We start from the raw sequence: 19,082 nt of genomic DNA, 5'->3' as shown, positions 1-19,082 counted from the left end.
TGCTTCCTCCTGATAACATGGGTAGGACCAATGGATATGAGTACAGTTTGCTTTTCCACTGCCAGGTAGCGTTTGTAGTGCTGACTGTTAAAAATATGTCTATTTGCCTGAGGCACTTAGCGATTTTTTGTTGTGAGACAGGGAAAAGGTGAGGATCAAGTGTCCTGACCCAAAACTCCAGCACATCAGTAGAAAGCGTCCCATTCATTTTGGCAAGTTTTGGATCAAGCCTTAAGTGAGAACAAATGTGATATAATACTTCTAGCCTCTTTTCTGATTATTTAGCAATATGGTTAGACATATAATCTTCTCTTCAGGCCTGCTTCAGCTGCCCCTACATTGATATTCTCCTACCGACTTCAACACGAAGCGGCTTACCCCACGCTTAGCTCGCTCCCACGCAGTTTCCTTGCACTGGAAGCAAGCAACAACTCTACACAGAAGTCATTTCTAAATCAATGCAAGCTACAAAAGACCAGAGAATTACACCAATCATGTCTTTCCTTTGAAAATAATCATTTTTCCCTTTTCTCAGAAAACTGCACATATTTGTACTCACAAGGCTGCAGAAGTTTCTAGGTCAGTAGATGCTTGATTATGAGATGATTAGCCTGCATGACACATTGAAATGCCAATCTCTGTTCTCTTATGGGAAACAACCAGTTCAGAACTATAATTCTGGAGCCACTCTAGTGCCATTAGATCTACAGCTAAAAACAAAAACAGAGAAAGAGGGATGGGGGGAGGGAGAAGTTGCCAATCTACTTCAAAGCTTCCACTATATTTCAGGGTAAGCAAAGTCCAAAAAAGCATTCATGCATGTGCCCAGAGAGATGAAAATTTATTAGGAACAAGCTTTCCACAACCTAAGCAGCAAAAGGCTCAAGGTGCTCCATACCAGGGGCCAGAATGCAAATGTTACTGCCTTCAACTTCTAAACACACACGTGGCAACGTCCTTACAGCTGTAACCAACTCCGTATGGAGGTCTAAAACAAGACCGAGAATGGGGAAAGGTCCTGGACAGCGTCTGACACTGCTTGCTCCTAGCTGAGGATTGGCTCACAACTTACCACTTCTCTCTCAGAAGATACTAAACTCTCCACAGATACTAACTGACCGAGCCTGAAATTCCTTCTGCATTTCGCTAAGTCAAAGCCCTCCACTTTACCAGTGAGAAAACTGCGATGCAGTGAGGCTAAGGGACTTTTCGGCCACAAATCAGTGACTGTAAGGTGCAATTCCCATGTCGGCTGTGGAATTTAGCTGCTATAGGAGATCGTATTTGAACACTGTCTCCAAGTACTTCACAACAAGATGTGAATGCCACACTTTGTACAAAGAGGAGCACTTTTTCACACTGTATTAACAAAGGGCATTAAGTTGCACGAACAAAAGGTACTTTCTGAGGTTTTATCATTACCACCTTGACTACAGCTAAGTTTGCTCATGGCTCAGCTTGGAGATTCGCTGCCCCCACTGGAGTTTCTGCAGAGGGTCCATCTCCCATGCAAGTCATCTGGGAAGCGGATTAAAAAATCTCCATAGGAAATGACACTTCCAGCTCCAACCTGCCCCAATTATACATGTTTGGAAGGAGACAATCAGGGGCTATGCCTAAAAAAATTACACTACTAAAAAGTTATTTTCCTTTCAAATATCTTATCAAGTTTGTTAATACCTTCTGCTGTTGGTGAAATGATCCCCCATTAACATTTCAATTTATTATTGCTGTTCTATTAATGAGACTACAAAAAATGGAAATGAGGCCTATAAATATGCTAAGAGTTAAAGTCAGGAATCGTAACCGCGTGTGCACTTTATGAGTAATGTTTCAGTACCACTAGCATTCAAAACAGCGTGGAAGGATGGCCCTGCAGTATAAGCATCAAGTTGAACAAACAACCTCCCCCCTCTAAAAAGTCACACACGCCTCCACCACCGCGTTTCCTGAAATCCCAGCAGCGCCGACTCCGTCGGCTCCCCTGCTGCGGTGGATGGGTGAACTCCACGCAGGTCCATGCGCTGGTAAAGCGTCTTTAGGGAAGGACGTTCTCAGTGAAGGTCACTGTGACTGTTAAACTTCACGCAGCAAATTCTGCAAGAGGAAGGGTTTGTCTCTGTGCCCTTTGGTAAAAAAACATCCCTCCATAACGATGCATGTGATAGTTCCTGCTACCACACCCAGCGGTGGGGGGATTTATTTTCAGGTCCTCCAGGAGAAAGGGCAAGCTATAAATAGAGCCCTGCAGCCTTGGGAGCCACATTAGGATTCATTTAAGAAACATGTTTATTGCCAGGTAACCTTTTAGACCCATCAGGCTCCCACAGCTCCTCTGCGGATCTTTTCTCCAACTAACAGTGAATATTCTCCACAGTCAAGCAAAATTCCTCATGGAAATGGCATAACTGCAACGTGCATTTTCGATTATTAATATTTCACTTCTTGTCTTCCAAACTTTTTCAGAAAAGGAGGAAAACAGTGGCTTGTTCCCCTGGGAACAAAACCACAAAATGTGGTGCCTCACTGAGCCATGAAAGGAACGGTCCCTTCAGCACAGGGATGTCATATCATGCTAGCAACGTTTTTGTTCTCTGTTTTACTTCTCTCTAGTGATTAAAAAAGATCGATCCTACCCTGTTTTCTGTGCATAGCTGAAGGCACTAGGCTTTTGCTAAAGGAAATGTGTAGTCGTACTTCCACCAGCACTATCATCTTGCAAGGAACAAATGTATAATTATTACATTGATTTTATAATTTATTTTCCAGGAAGCCCAAATTTCATTACAAGAATTGGCTTTGCGCTGAGGCCCCGCTCCATCAGCAAGAGGAGAATACTGCATTCCGTGCTTCTTTTAAGCATTAACAAGAGAAATAATCTAAATTAGCCAGTTTGCAGTGGCAGTAATAGGAGGTTTAAAAAAACCCGGACACCTTCAGGAAGAGGAAATAAAATGAAAACATAAAAAGCAAACTATTTAATGAGAGCGCAGACTATTTCAATAAATCTAGTTATTTGATAAGCAGACTGCCACTGTCAGCCTTTTATCATCTCTGAAAATGCATGATGGATCTTCTCTGTTTGCTCACAATTTCAAGCTTTCCCCTTCCGATCAACATTAGCATTTTTGCTCCAGTGCCTATAACGACACCAATTGCTAGCAACAAGCTCAGCTTCCACCCTTCAAGGCGGGTTTGGACTCACCGGCAACGCAGGCTCGGCTCAGTGGCACATACATACGGCACACAGAGCGGGTGGTTCGAGGCTGTTAAATGTTCTTCCCCTTCTGCGTTTGCCTAAAGGGAAGGAAAACGGCCCCTGCTGAGAACGTACGTACATAAAGCTGTAACAAACATTTAATTTTAGCTGCTCTGGAAGAGAATCAGTCTGTGCATTCTGCACTGCCAGTTCCCACTGCAGCTGCTCAGACGAGGTGGCTTTGGAGAGTTATTAATTCCCACATCAACGGTCAGCCTCCTCCTCATCACTGAAACACAGCATCCCGAGTGTGTTTCTGTCCGACTTTCCCACATCTCTTTCAATTCTCCCATTATAAGCAGATAGAGTCATTATTTGGCTGAAAAGGACCTCAGTCCAACACATGCTCACGATACTTCATCTAGCTTTATGATTCAAGTGCACATTTTTTCTGCTGTGTAAACAAAGCCTGTTCCAAAATAAGACAGAAAGAAAGAAAAGAATCAAAAATGTACAGCAAGTTCCAGGGAAACCGCCGACATGGCTACGGCGAGCGCGCACCGCCTGCGCCGAAGCCATCAGCATCCACCAGAGGGAAAGACTCGGATGCAATTTTTAAACTAGGCTAGAGAGAACCGTTTCACCCACCATCGGCGCTGAGCTGAAAGGATTATTTCACTGCTACGTTTCGAGAAGGCAGCGCTGTCGGATGTCGCGCAGCTGAACGCGCTTTATGCAAAACACAGGACATAAGATCAAATCGTGTGTATCCGAAATCCTGCACAGCCTCTCCTGCCCCAGTGCTGAGGTTTATGTCCTAAGCTTCGGGGTGCTCCCAGGCAACCCCCAAAAACTCCATGGACATTTGACTCCCCCTGAAGTAAAGGCAGAAGTCACTGGAGTTAATGGAGTAAAGCAGAAGTTATTCCATCAAAATGAGCTCTTTAACACTGCAGTTAAGCTGATTAATGCCAGTTGAGGCTCTAACTCTACTGTCTTCAGATTGCAAGATACTAAAAAATGTCTATTTCTATACGCTTTGCCAAATACAAAACATGTGATTAAAGCATAGGCAGGGATTCATCTCACCCTACTTTATTGACCTGAAAGCAAGGCCAGGCTAGGCAGCGCGGCTCTGCGCCGGCAGGAAGAGCGCCGCACTCCCAAAGGTCCCTTCTGGACTATGGGAACGCCGCTCTGACGAGTCACCCGCTCATGGCGCTGAGCTCCATCCGGGACTACGGAAGAAAACTAGGTGGTTACTGATAGCCCAAATCAGCTGTAATAAAATAATATGACAGTTATGGAAACTCCTGATCATGATTCTTTGCTCCCAGTGTTTTGGTACCAGTCTGTTCCCATTGACTTTTGCAGGGTTATTCTGACTTATATCCATATAATCATAACATCTGCTCCAAAGTCATGTTCAGCGAGAATGCTGCTGAAGGCACTGAATTAAATCGTCCTAACTTCTTCAGAACAGGTGCCCAAAAGGTAGGAGAGTCTCAGATCATCCTTTATATAAGGCCTTTCATTTCAGTAGGTTTTGCCTTGATGAATGTGGCTCTGATGAAGCCAGTCCTCCCACCACTAGCTCTCACAAGAAGTTTGGTCTGACACCAAACAACTCTACCACAAAACAACTGAGTAACGTAAATAGCTGCAGAAGCTCCTCGCCACAGCATGAACTGCCGTGCGTGTGGCACAAAGGTAGATTTTATTAACACTTCACTGCATCATCTTTAGCGAATTTTGCTGAAGATTAATAAGCTACCCGCTTCTCTTTCTACCTTCAGCAGTGTCAAGGCTGTACACAGAGGTTTTTGCAAACAGTATCTGATCTAAAGCTACAAACAAAAGAGCTTATTTCTTCTTATCCAGTGAAGAATCCAGTAAGCCTCTTGGGCGCGTAGTGGAACTAGAGTAAGAACAGCAAAACCCTTCCCGGAATTGCAGGATCAGGAAGTAAGCAAGAAACAGGAGGAAAAAGAGTTGCTGAACAGAGTGTGCTCGAGGAGAGCTCGAGGAGAGCTTCAGGCAAAGGCGCGGCGTGGTGCAGGTCCCTAGCAGGCCCTCCAGCGCTCACAAGCCGGGGATACGGAGTGCTCTGATACTTAGGACATGAAACCAAGACCAGGACTATTCCCATTCTTGGATCAACTAGAGATGCACTTCCACCCTCGGGCACCTCTCTCTTCCCCACCTGTGAAATGCTGATAACGCCTTACGAATAAAACGCAGTTCATGGGAGCTAAGCTTTACTAGCAATAGGAGGCCACATCCTACGGGTCTTCAGGCAGGCAACGCCCCAGGGAAATCAGTGTGGGATTTCGCTGCCAAAGGGTTCGAGGATGGAGCCCAAAGCTGTGGGATAGAGACCGTATAAGGAAGAAGAGATGACCAAGTGCTGTGACCTTCTCATATCTGCAGAGGGGAGCAAAGCAATTCCCAAGTTTACTGTTGCAAAGGAAAGCACAGACACATTGCTCCTTTACAGACACGGACGTTTCATCAGAGGGCATCGAGAGAAGTTTTGCCTTTGTTTTGCCCTTCATAACCAAAAAGCGCATTCTGCAAAGTAAACAAAACCCCTTCTTCTTTCATTATCTCCAAACACGCTGCTTCCACCAGAAGCCAGTCTCTGCAGCAGCTATCATTTCGCTCCAATCTGGTAAAGTCTTCTCCTCCCTTCCCCCTCCTCCCCCCTTTCATACCTGGGGAATTCAGCTGCTTGCGGAAAAAACTTGAAAAGAGAAAAAAGGAATAAAAAAGTTGGCTTGCATGGCCCAGAAATAAGAACTGAAAAAAGTGAAACCGTATGCCTTGCCCCCAGTGGCTCTGGGACTTGGCACCAAACCAAGGCCATGAAAACAGAATATTGCTCTTTGTTAACCAGAAATATATAAATAAAGGACGACTCACTCTTATCTTTCGGGATACGTTTTCTGAAGAGGAAGAAATTCCCCATGGAGTTTATTGTGTGTACACGGGAAGTGTGCCTCCGAGGGAGAAGCAGCGGGGGTGGTTTTCCCTTCCCGCCTCCCCATCACCTCTCCGTGCGTTCTGCAGCTCTCCCTCCCCTCCGTTCGTCGGGAAGCGAAGCCACACAAAGGAGCACGCAGGTAATTCTGCTTTCCGCCACTCAGAGCGACACAGCATCTCCTCGCCTATATATAAACGAACAGTGTGTGGCCTGGGTTTCATTTGCAACTGTAAATGAAACAGGCCTACAACTGTGTTCATAATCCTCCTTAATTGAATTTCTGTGACAAAACCCAGACAAAATTATTGCCCTCGAGTTAACAGTTTGCGCAAAGTAGCCTGGGGTTCCTGGGAAGCTTTAAAAACAAACGCAGGACAAAACTGGATGCCACAAAGCCGTTATTTGGTGTAAGTACCTTTTTCTTTTTTTTTTTGAAGGGGCAATTAAATGAAGGAACAAGGTCGTTTTAATATAACGGAGAGCCTGAAAATTCAACAAAGGCCAGAAGACCAATGCATGCTGCTCACACCGCAGCTCCTGGAAGGAGGCGTCGGGCTGTCGTGGCTTTCAGAGAGGGCAGGATCCCTGCCGGCTCGGTGTGGCTGCTGGGGAGACGTTCACAAGTCGAGGAGCACCTGAAGCAACTGCTTTGCTTGTGCCAACGTTCACACCCCATCAAAAGAGGTATCTCCTTTAAAACCATCCGCTTTGAAGATTTCCTCCAAATCCACCAGCAGTTATAGAGCAAAAATAGATGTTCATAAGACACAGAGCATTAATAACAATGCCAGGCTGCTGCTAAAATGCCAACACCTATTTTTAAAATGTGAGAACCTAAATGGAAGCACGGACGAAAAAGTGCGCTGCCCGGGGGTTGCTCCCACCGCTGCGGAAGGCAGCGATTAAAGCCTTTCATGTGAAGAAAAACCAGCATTTGCTACTCTTTCAGATGATGCGACTGTTTTCACGGAGGGTTGGGCAAAGCTCGTGGGGACAGAGATGCCTGTGTGCAATAGCTAACTTCTGGTGTCATATGCCACGTGGCGCGAACACAGGCACCCTTTTTTACCCCAAACGTCCACGTTTGAGTCATCGCTGCCCGCATCAGCTGGTCACTACAGCAAACGAGCAAAGCCTTCAGGGATCTAAGGAGGCTCTTTCTGGTTCAACTGACACAGAGCTGGTGGGAGCAGGGAAACAGAGAAATGAATAGACACACACAACCTCCCACATCCACCCGAACGGGGCCAGAGACCAATGTCTTCAGAAAAACACACAAGGGGACCAATCCAATCCCAGTGCTTTGCCACTGGTGGCAAAGGAACGACAAGAGAACATCTGAAAGGGTGATGAAATGTTTGAAGAAAAAGCAATACATTTTTATGTACTTGTAAAATCCACTGGCAGTGACTTTTCTGGTTAATTGGTTTCATCTTATTAAACTAAAAACCTATTTGTAAAAGCCAGACATATTCAAGCATAATGCCAATTCCCACACCAAAAGCCAATACGGCATTTCAAAGAAGAAAATTAAGCGATCCAAACCAGTTTCTATTAGTCTAAAAGCACAGTGCTTGCTAAGCAGCAGAGAAATGCAAAGCAACACTTCACTTTTCTAAAATGCACTTTGGAAACATCATATTAACTCATTTGCCCCAAAATTGCAGCCCTCTTCTTCCTTGACCCCAGGAAAACTGATAAATATTTTGGCCCAATTACGCAGTGATTTTTACATCTGTGTCCTGCTATCTCCCCCTGCACTTGTCACATTCAATTTCTTCCCCCTTATTAGACCACTCTCCTTCTCATTAAATAGTCCCTCTGTCTAACTTGCCAAAGACCTGCCAATGGGCCCCTCTTTTTACAGAAGAATAGGCCCAGCTTTACCAATGGGAAAGGGCCTCTAATGCACCATGGACACAGCACAGTGAAGCATGGTAATTTGCCTGTGTTAATGATGCTACTTCACAATGATCAGGAGAACAAAAATCTTTAATAGCTAAATGACATCCCGTCCTTCTGCAGCCTGTTGAATTCAAAGACAGTGGAAGCAAAACTCCATGTCCTCTACGATATGATCTAAAAGTAGCTGCAATGTTCTTTTCTTCCAAATCCCTCCTCTGAGTGGAATCACTAAAATGGGTGATTTGGTGCTGGGAGCAGGGCAGGAAAACCAAGCCAAGCATTTCAAAATGTTTTAGCAGTTTAAAAGCCATGGATATTAGGAAAAATGATTAATAAACATGTATGTAAGCATTTTTGGAAATAATATACACATGCATGATTCCTGACCCCCCCTCCAAATTATTCTGCTCTGCAGAAGGGATTTGTGCAAGATATTATTCACTAGTAGGACTAAAGCACCTATTTTCTTCCTATTTTCTTCCAAGATCTATTTTCTCCTTTTTAAGGTGAAAAGAGAAAGTCATTGTTCTGGGAAGGACAGAGAGGCAGTCTTGCATGTACCATTACTTATTTCTGAAGATGCTCCAATTCGGCAATGCACTGAGCTCTTGAGTGCTAAATCAATCCTGAGAAATGCTTTCAACCTCAGCCCTCATCAGAAGCTTTGCATTTCTTATAGCTGGGTTCCCTGGGCTGCCTGGCTGGGCAAGGCACTGATTGCTTTGACCAGTCTGGTTGCTCCAAAAAGTCAGTCTTCAAATACAGCACATTAAGCTGCCCAGTGGATGAAATTCTGCTCTTGTATTTGGCCAAATAGAGCAGGCAGAACTGCGCTGACTTTGATGACATTACTTCGGTGTGCACCAGAAGGAACCAGAAATCATAAGCAGTCATACGGTGCACGTTTGGTGATCCTTTAGCTTTGCTGAAAGGTCGGGGAACAGACTTACACATAGATTTATGGAAAAAAAAAATGTACCAATATCGCTTACGGTATTGTTCATACTAGGCAAGAAAAGGCTTCTACGATATTTTCCAGGAGCAAAGGGAACGATTTGTCAGAAGTTGGCCAGTTGCAGTTTCATAGAAGATTTTGTAGCTGTCTGATTGGCACACTTCACATATTTCTCAGCCAAAACTTTCCTTACTGGTACAGCTGTGCAAAACAGGAGTAGGACTTAAATTCAATAGGGCTGCCGCAAGAACAAAGCCATTTCACTGCATCACTCGTCCAGACGTTCTTCAAACCATGATGTTGAGCACTTAATAAACCATCATGTAAATCTCTTACTGCAACTAAGTGATAGCTTCTGCTGTAGATGGTTTGGGGCTTTTTTTCTTTTTTTTTAAGGTTATTCGCTATAAAGTTCTTCAGCTGATTGTCTTACAGTCTTAAAAAAATCTGTGCTTACCACAAGAAAATTTTGGCAACACAGGTTGAAAATAAACACCTAAGACTCTCTAAATACATGTATACTCAATCTACAGCAGCACTCAAGGGAAGAACTAAAATCTTCAAGACAAATACCACACACTGTGTTTTAAAAATTCCCCAAAATGTTGTATTCTTAAGCCTTTCTTTACTGATTTGCCTGCTTCAATTTAAAAAAAAATGTTCTAAAAATCTCCCAAGATGCATGTTTCTACAGCTGGCTCAACATTTCACTTGTAGAAAACATGGTTACAGTGCTGGCAATGGGACTTTGGGACAGACAGAAACAAATCAGCATCTTAATGTCCTTTAAAGACCAATTAATTCACTGTAATTTTAAATGTTAACATTTTCTGGATGGATAATTTGATACCTTTCATCTTGAGCTCTCTGGTCCTTGCCAAATTGAGACCATAATACTCAGCATCTTTTTATCATCAAAACCATGGGTGACTCTTCAGAGGCCTGATATTTGAGACCTGTTCAGGCAATCTTCCCCTGAAGTCAAGGAGCCAAGGAAGGCTTCCCAGCTTGACCCAGCACAAGTGCTTCCCCAGCAGGGCATCCAACCTCTCGCCCTAGGCTTGCTCTAAGCTTCCTGGTGGTATGAAAAAAGGCATGTTGCCTTCCAGAGGCTGAGCACAAACAAATCTCCATCCTTGGGGCAAAATTCAGTTCTGCAGCAGAACCCGCAGAGATGCTCCTCCAGACACTGCACCTCCTAAATGGGCCACGGCACGAAACCAGTGAGCTCCTGCAGCTGGTAATGAACAGCCAAGCCAGCACCTTGCGCACCGAATCCTGCCCCTTCCCAGCCTCCTTGTTACCACCGACAGCCCACGCCAGGTCCTGCCACCCCAGGGCAGTACCACCCCTCTTTTGGGGTGGCAGAAGCAGTGGAAGCAAACACAGAGGCAGGGGACAGAGTGGGGCCGTGCACAGACCATGGCCACCCTCTACTGAAGCCAGGGAGATGACTGTGCTTCAAGGCCCTGAGCCGTTCAGGGAGAACATCTGAAGGAGTGGCTTGACACCATGACTACCCCCTCCTCTGCCCTCATCTGAAGCAACACTACTGCTCACGCACCGGGGTTGCTAAAACCATCCACCCCAGCGGAGCTGACACAAGGTACTTGTCAGAGCAACTTAAGTATGATTTCCCCTCTAGATTTACATTCCTTTAATCTAGAACAGTGTTCTAGAATATTATAGGTAAATAACTAATAGGTATTTCTTCTGCTTGCTACTTGCCAGGCAGATATAGCCACCAGGATGTGCAGCTATTATGTGCAGAACTGCAGTGCCTATCACCCTTTTTTGTTCTTCACGCTCCTTTCGCCGTACATTTTCCTTGAACTCTGTCTCTTTTGATCTCCTTGAGAAAAATGTCCTCCTTTATTGATTAAATTACAAATTCCGATAGCTGGTGATTGAGTTATATGATAACACCTGCTGAAAGCCATCAGCCACAATTGAAATAAAAGGAAAAATTAGCACTCTCCTTACTACAAATGGTTTGGATGTTGAGTAGCTGACTGAATTAAATGGAGATTGAACAGATCTGAGAGAACTGATTAGGAAAAACAATGCAGAATTCAGAAAAGAGCTACAAAATTTAACAGCTCACTAATTCACCTACAAAAAAGATGGGAACAGCTGAGGAAAAAAAGGAAATTTTATTTTTTTCAAGCATCTACAACTAGGAATTGTGCAAAACCTTGCCTATTTGAGATGTGATAAGACTCCTCAGACCTCCAGTTCTGACACCAAGTGACCAAAGGCCAACAAATACATGATCAGGGCAGCAAGCCCTCACTCACTATCATTCATTTGGGTTAAAGTAGGGCTTTTTAATTAGTGATATCACAAAGCAACATATGGTTCTCGGCCTTTGTTCTGTGCCTGGGAACCAACTGCATGCCAGCTTTTGGTAATGTATCATTGCATTTTATGCACTGCTCATCTGTACTAATGAGGTATTTTTATTTTTGTCTACTTGTGGCATTTCCAGCAATACTGACAGATGTCTTGGGCTTTCCTCCTGCCGATTAAACAAGCCATTATAGGAGTACTTAAACAAGGCAACATGAAGCTGATAAAGCAGTGTCTAAAATGGCACTATCCATTTTAGAACCATCTCATCTTCCAGTCATTTCCTGGTAAGCTCTTTGCAAGGTAGGATCTAGCAAAGGCGAGTTCTAGCAACGCTCTGAAAGTGTGCAGACATAGCTGTTAAAAAAGTGTTGCAAACATAATATTTTATACTTACAGCCTCTGCATTACTGAAGTGTCATATTCAAAGTCCTGCTCCAGGGAAAATCCTTAGTAACCTGTGGAAACACCAGAAAAAGAATTTTAAGTGGATACTTCTAACTACATCTTCTCATCTCCCAACAAAGAGGATTTAATGTCAAATTTTGAGATTATTGGGGAAATAAAATTTAAAGAACATATCATTTAAATTTAACCTTAGAGCAGTGTACAAATTTTCCTTAACACTCATCTGAAGTTTGCTTCAAAACTTGCTTCAGCTGAAACCATTTTTCTTCATATTTGCTTTCTGCAAAAAAAACAGCCTACAGATTCGCTAGTAGCAAATGTTTGTAGAAACAATAAATATTTCAACACACTCAATCTATCTTAGATATCGTGCAACCCTGTCTGAACTTTTCACGATCCTGAATGCTTCATCCTCTCAGGAGAGGCAAGGAATTGCTCTTGTCCTAATTTCCAAGGAGAAGATCAGCACCAATGAGAAACTGAAGCTGCGAACACACATCTTTTTCTCCACTGTAGCATCCTGCTTGGAAAGATGACTGTCCCTGTCACCTATCTCCTTGTCCCATCAGTCGCCACTGTGGGAGTTCACTGCACCCTCAGCTCTGGCTACAGAACTACTTACAAGAGTAGTCAAAGAGATACAGGTTAGCAAAGACCTATTTAAACTCTTCAAGTCAACCCAGGAGCGGCAGCCAAATGAAGAGGTGTCTGCACAGCCTACACGACTTGCCCCAGCTCCCACAGCAAGCCCAGCAGGGCAGACGGCAGGTATGCGAGCTACGAGCCCGTATCCCCGCTCTTCGAAACGCTGAGGGCACTGATGACAACGCAAAGCACCAAATGAACACATCTGCTCAAAAACCCCATACCTCAAAGGTTGTTTCCACCCATCTGTCTTACCCCAAATCCCCACTTCCATCACAACTTGATGAAAGTAAACAGGCAAAGCTTATAATAAATTATGATAAATTCTAGATTATTTTCTAATAAATTATTCTTTAACATTATGTTATGGCAGCACCCGGAGGCCTAGCACCTGCCTGAACTCTTTGTGCTAAGCACTGCGCAGACATGGGACCTGGTCGTTTCTGTCCCCTGCAACTCGCAGGCTAAAGATCAAGGAGCTAAACGCGTAGGCAGGGAAAAGACAGAGACAGCAAAAATCGGAGGACGCTTCTGCACAACGGCTGGTGAGCACGATTCCCAGTCAGCCAGTAAGAAATGATTCACTGTGAAAGAGAGTCTGACCCTGCTACCTATCACGCTCGACAGACGGTCTCACTGACATCATTTATCTAGTTATTTACATGGCTTCCATCGGAGCAATGCCTGCGCATTCACAGACCGGACCGGTGTATCCTCCCTGCACTCCTGAGAAGTGGCACGTGCTATCAACCCTGCCTTACAGACAGGGAATGGAGGCGCAAAAAAGACAAAATGTTGTTTCCAGGGAAGCTCAGATGTGACCTGCCAAAAGCCCCTGTGATGCCAGAGGCTCCCAAGGTTGAGGTGCCCCTCTCAAGGACCGGGTTCAGACTCCAGCCCCAGGCAGTCCTCTCACAGCCCTGCTAATTCTTCCCTGAACACCAGCTTCTAAATAGTGGGGATCGCACAAAAGGAGCAAAAGTCGTAATAATGGTAGCAACCTCTGAAAAAAAGCGAACTGCTATAACAGAGGAACCAGTCATCCCGCTTGCGGAGAGGACTGAAGCAATTGTTTTCTACAAGAAGCCTCATTCATCACATTTCTATAATCCAGAAAATGCTCCCACACTCCCTTCTTGCAACATTTTAAGATTGTAACACTCATACACATCCTTGCATTTCCATCCTTTTCCTATCGGTCTTCCCCTGTGGAAGAAATCATAGGAGAGGGATGAAGACGTGAAAATTTCCTTGGCTGCCAGGGCTGAATGCCAACCGCGGGAAATCCAAGGGGACCCTGGAGGTGACAGGTCACCTCACTAAAGGACTAAGTCTTTACTACCAGTTGGCTCTTGCTCTTTAAAATGACAACAGTGGAAATGGTTTTTCAGTGATACCCCAAGTGGCAGCTCAGAGCCCAACATACCAGGCTGTAGGAACATAAAATACATCTGTTAGCTCAAACCTCCAGATCAGGATTGGCTTTCCCTTCCAAAAAACAAGCCATTGGTCAGCAGAAACTCTTGGGTTTGATCAACACTTTTGGTGTGCAAACTGCCAAATTCTCTAAATATAACAGCTCCCTTCTGGCCAGAGAATACAGGCCTCCCTAAACCCCCCCTTTGATCTGCAAGAAACTGAGTGTTCTCCTGAAATTACTTGTCAGATGTTTGAATTCCTCTCAGGTTACAGCATGAAACCATTCCTATCTCTCCATTAAAGAAGCAGATAGATAGATGGGATTGTCTTCATTTTTCAGGACTCTGGATGCTCATTTCACATTAATTTTAACCAGAATGGGTTGTTCAAACCTCATGTTCAGGTAAAAGAACCAGACCTATAGACTGTGTTCAGTCAAGGCCAGGAAAATCCCAAGCCTGCTCGTCCCTCCATAGTGCTGTCAGCAATAAAAAAAAAGTGGCACAATAGCACAATATAAGGATCAAACCGCCCCCTCCATACGCCCCTCCGAATCCACGCCAGTGGGAGACACACTGTCTTAGCCAACGCACCTTGGATCGAAGCAGGGACTTCTAAAATTGAAAGACCAAACATCTTTGAGCACCACAGACCCAAAGCTTGGGGACTGCCTTTGGGAAGGTGGAACCACACCAGAACCACCGCAGGATCTGCATGCCTTTTCTTTAATAATGGGTTTTATCCTCACTTCATCCCGTCTATGGCGGGGAGGTGTTATTGCCCTTTTGCAAAATAATTTAAAAAAAAACCAGCACTGCGGATGGATTACACACCTCGCCCAAGGTCCCACGGGACATGCACATCTGCACTGCGAACCGATCCCGAAGTGCCTCAAACCCAGTCTGCTGCCCTTCCCTCCAGCCCAGCCTAATTCTCTGAATTTCACGATGATCCAAAGCTCTATTTAAAGCCCCTACAGCTATGGGTGTGTGCAAGGAATTACAGCTGAGACAAAAGGTTTGAATTTAGCAGCTTTGCCTGGGGTTTCCTTACAGTCTGGGTAACGGTGAAACATGGACCTGCAGGTGTTTAACCTGAAACAGAAAAAAAGGGTGGTTTGTGTCATACCTGGGTTATGATACAAACCCCCGAGATACAGTAGCAATGTCAATGTCTTCTCCTTCCAAATTAACCCATCTCATAAATGGTCCAGTGGTGGCTTCCCAGCCTAGCAGAGCGTTCCCAAACTTGCCACTTACGTATGTTGCAAGGGCTGCTATGAAGCGGAGATACGCAGCCATGGTTACTCTTCAACCCATGCTAAGCTCTTTAGGTAAGCTGTAACATCGCAGCTGGTACTGCTCGCCCTAGAGCAGCTGACCAAACGGGGTTATTCTTTGTAATCCTGCAGAGGCTGCTTATAAATCAGAGAACACTTCACCTCCGGCCACATGGCACTAACAGATAATAACGTAAATGGTTCAATGTTTTAACATTAATAGGTCTTTGCTTCGGTTATGATAGATAAAAATGAGGTCAGGATCTCGGGACCTGAGCCTTAAGTCAGCAGCGCCTCAGTCGGGGGGAATCTGGGCCACCCCGGCCTCTGCAGCACTGCGCACGTAGCGGATGTGTAACGGCAACCTCCAGGCTGGAGACGCAACGGTGGGAGGGGGCCGTATGGCTCCTGCCCCCCTCAGCTGCCCCGAGTGCTGCAGAGCGGCACTCGCTGCGCTTGCTCCGTTTCCCACCCCACCTCTCCAGGTGCCAAACGTTCACCCTCCAGCGCCCGGCAAAGGAGAGGAGAGGCGGCCGCGAGCCCAGAGCCCTGTCCCCCTCCCTGGCCGAGCCCAGGCAGCGGAGGCCGCGGGGCCGGGTGCTGCCGGTCCCTGCTGGGTGCTGGTGTCCGTCCTTGCTACCCGGCGCGGCAGGAAAGCCCAGGGAGCGGGAGCCCCCGGCCCGGCCCTGCCCAGCCCTGCCCTGCGTGTCCACGGCCACCTGCTCCTCCTGCACCCCGCGAGGTCCTTCAGCCCATGAAGAACGCAGCAACACGACTGCCGCAGCACTAATTTCGAAGCCGTCAGCCGCTAACCACACGCGGGAAATAAACTTTGCTTCTACACGAGCTTTTCCACGTTTCTCAGGAATCCGAGGGATGTCCTTTAGAGAACAGGAGATAAGAGCCGGCTTGTTTTCCAGCCTGCATATCTGTACGGTTCCTTAGCTACCAGGCAAAGCCCAAAGGCAGGTCTTGGCATCTCATCCCCTTCTTATAAACTCTTTCAGAAAGTTAGAGCTGACTCTGACACTAACATGATGAGAAACGGGAGTTATCTGTGCCATTCTGGGGAACATGCCAAGGCTTGCATTAAAAAAAAAAAAAACGATTAAAAACAAAACAAAGCAAAAAACAACAAAAAACAACCCTCCTGTTTGCTACTGATTAGGCAGCCGAATTAAAACTGATGAAGTGATTGGATAGGATCCAAAGCTGTTTATCTGCACATAAATCACAGACATGCTTTACTCAGTCAGCATGGATTTACCGAGCCCGGGGAAGGACCTCTTATTCACCAAACTGATTATTGCAGCAATTAAACCATCAATGATGCAAACATTTGGGGGAGAAACCTGTTAGGGGCTCCTGCAGAAATAATTCCATTTAATATAAATTCAAACAAGTTTCCTCCCCCCAGAATAAAGGCAGTTTCTCATAATGAGTTATTTTGTTTCTTCCGATAAGTATATGATGTTGGAAAAATCAAATTCTAAAGAAGGAAAGACACAAATTAACTAGCTGGACCTGCCAAAGGAGATTAAAAAGGAACGCTGATACATATTTTATGAACGCAAGGGAATAAAAAAAAAAAACAAGAGAGATGTACTGTCAAACCAGACACAGTGTTAATAGCTAAAGTATATGGCAATAAGAACTGCTGTTCCCCTAGTTATTAATGTAAACTGAAAATTGGGAGCAGGCTGCAGCAAAAGAAAATAAATCACGCTTTTTTTTTCAATATGGAAATACGTGTCAGATGGATCCGCGCTGCCGGCCCCGCTCCCCGCATCCCGACCCCAGCAGCAGGACGGGGACGGTCATTTCAGCCGCTTCTAGGAAAGTGGGAAAAGCGACCATTTCTTACGATTCATCACGGCTAATTTATTTATACACTTTTTCAACTTATCGGCGTCATTGGCCTGGAGATCATCTCCCCCTTCCCCTGCGAGTCCTGAGAAACTATTTACCATGGGAAGCGGCTAAGGGGGGCAAGGAGGGGAGAGCGTCACGCAGCCAAGTTACGCGTCCCAGCTGGAGCCTGGGACGACGACGCACAGCTCTGACTCTCCCAGCCAAATTCCATGCAGGAAGCGGGGACGCGCCAAGGGCGCAGGGAAACACGCCGCAGCCAGTAAATAACCCCTGACTCCCTCAACACTCGTGCTATGGATCCCCTCGCGCAACCCCCAGTCACCTCGCGCCGCGCTTCCTCGGGAGGCAGCCAGCGCCGCGCGCGAGGGAAGGGGGCGGCAGCCAAGGGGATGCTGCGACCCAGCCTCACGGACGTCCGTGCGTCTGTGCCGCAGGGGAATACGGAGCCCTGCCAAACGCTGCTCATCTATCCGGCTTTACGGAAACACGGGCCAGGGAAGGCCACGGTGACACCAGAAGGCAGACGGCTGCGAGGACACCCCCGGCCCCAGGGGGACAACCCACGCCGGGCACAGGCGCTCCCCTCCGAGCCCGGGGCGGGCAGGGAGGTGTCAGAGAGGAGCTGGTGTCGCCATCAGCTCACGCGGTTTTGCCCATACAAAGCACAATCTGTCCGATTGCCGAACAGCAATTTGTCACCAAGGGACTGTTCAAAGGGGATCTTTCTGTGACCCTGGTTTGGTCATCAGTGTTGTATTATTCCTCCTTTTTTTCCCCTCCAATTACGCACCGTAACCACGCAGGGCTGGTCTGTGCCGGCTCAGGGTGCCTTGCGCACCATCCCTCCCGGACCCCAGCACAACGGGACGGTCGCGTCGTATTAAATTAACCCTCCGTGGATGATCAGGAAAAAGAAATACAAAAATCTCAGTTCACAATTTTGTAACCCACACGTTACACCTTTGGTGATTACTTCAATAACTCATTAGCAGCAGGAATAACTTCACGCAGCACAGAAATGGCACCATTTTTGTGCTGGAGCAAGAGGTAACCATTGAGCAAAGCAGCTGACAAATTATCTGACATATTTGTCAACTACTTTGGAGGCATCGAGATGAAAGGCTTTATATAAATGCTGCATGATTTTTTTATATATATATATAAACGCTTTTAGTGGACTGTTGATAAAAGCCGGAGACACAAAGGAACTCTTTCCCCTGGCTGGGACGAGGCAAGCTGCTAAACAAATCAGCTCAATCTCTACCTTTCAAACGACATAAAGCAGTATAACTTGCAGGAGCAACACCTCATCTGATTTTTTTCCAGGCTGCCTATCAGGAATCAAGCAGTAAGTAAACATTTGAAAAGTGCTCCTCCGAGAGCAAAGGTTTAGATTTGAGTCGCAGGATCCATTGAAAAGAAAAATTGCTTCTGTGCATTGGGACAGTGCCTTCCCTTCTGAAAACTTTATAAAAAGAATAAATGAAGATAATCTTTTTACAAGGTATAGCCCATATGGAAATTCATTATTGCTTCCCGTTAAAAAAAAAATCAAGATGGTTCAGAAAGTGAGCACGGGGTCACTATTACAAAAAAGCATGCTGAAGCTTTCCTAATAACTGCATGCAGTAAAAGTACGGTTAAAAAGCTTTATTGTGGTCTAAAATGCAGCTCCTCTTGATGAGAACAAGAGATAAAAGAGGGAAAGACATAATAACCCCCTAAATCACTAAGAGTATTTAATGCAGAAGTGGGGGCATATCTACACCCGGAGATTGTTGATTAAATATTTCATGGATCCGTTCTTCTCTCAGCACAAAACACTCCCTCGAGCGACTTCAGTGCTGCGGCTCCCCGAAGCCCGTGTTAATGTTCCTGCTCCGCAGAAGCAAACCCAGCCTCCCGGGAAGGCGAGTGACTCGCACGGCATTTCACAGCGAGCCACCGGCACAGCTGGGGGGAAGCGTCGAAGCCCAGCTTATGGTCCTGTCCCCCCCAACCACCAGCCCCCATCGCTCCCGTCGTGTCTACTGAGAACATCACAGAGTAAGATACTGTTTTTGCTCGT

At 45.8% G+C, this 19,082-nt stretch overlaps 1 protein-coding gene across 4 annotated transcripts in view; it reads right to left on the bottom strand.

Annotated features, from left to right (window-relative positions):
• SEMA5B (semaphorin 5B) overlaps positions 1 to 19,082 on the bottom strand; it is a 273,437-nt gene that overhangs the window by 180,134 nt on the left and 74,221 nt on the right. For 3 of the 4 annotated variants that reach the window (XM_064514705.1, XM_064514702.1, XM_026118435.2), the window contains exon 2: positions 11,789 to 11,849. The gene's annotated coding sequence lies outside the window, so the exon portion shown is untranslated. Of the gene's footprint in view, positions 1 to 3,205; positions 3,298 to 11,788; positions 11,850 to 19,082 lie in introns of all 4 variants that reach the window. The other variant, XM_064514704.1, reaches the window with a different exon arrangement.

This window comes from Dromaius novaehollandiae, chromosome 7, assembly GCF_036370855.1.
Source record: "Dromaius novaehollandiae isolate bDroNov1 chromosome 7, bDroNov1.hap1, whole genome shotgun sequence".
NCBI lineage: Eukaryota > Metazoa > Chordata > Aves > Casuariiformes > Dromaiidae > Dromaius > Dromaius novaehollandiae.
Note: the sequence above shows the minus strand (reverse complement) of the source record. Positions and strands in the feature narration are given on the sequence as shown.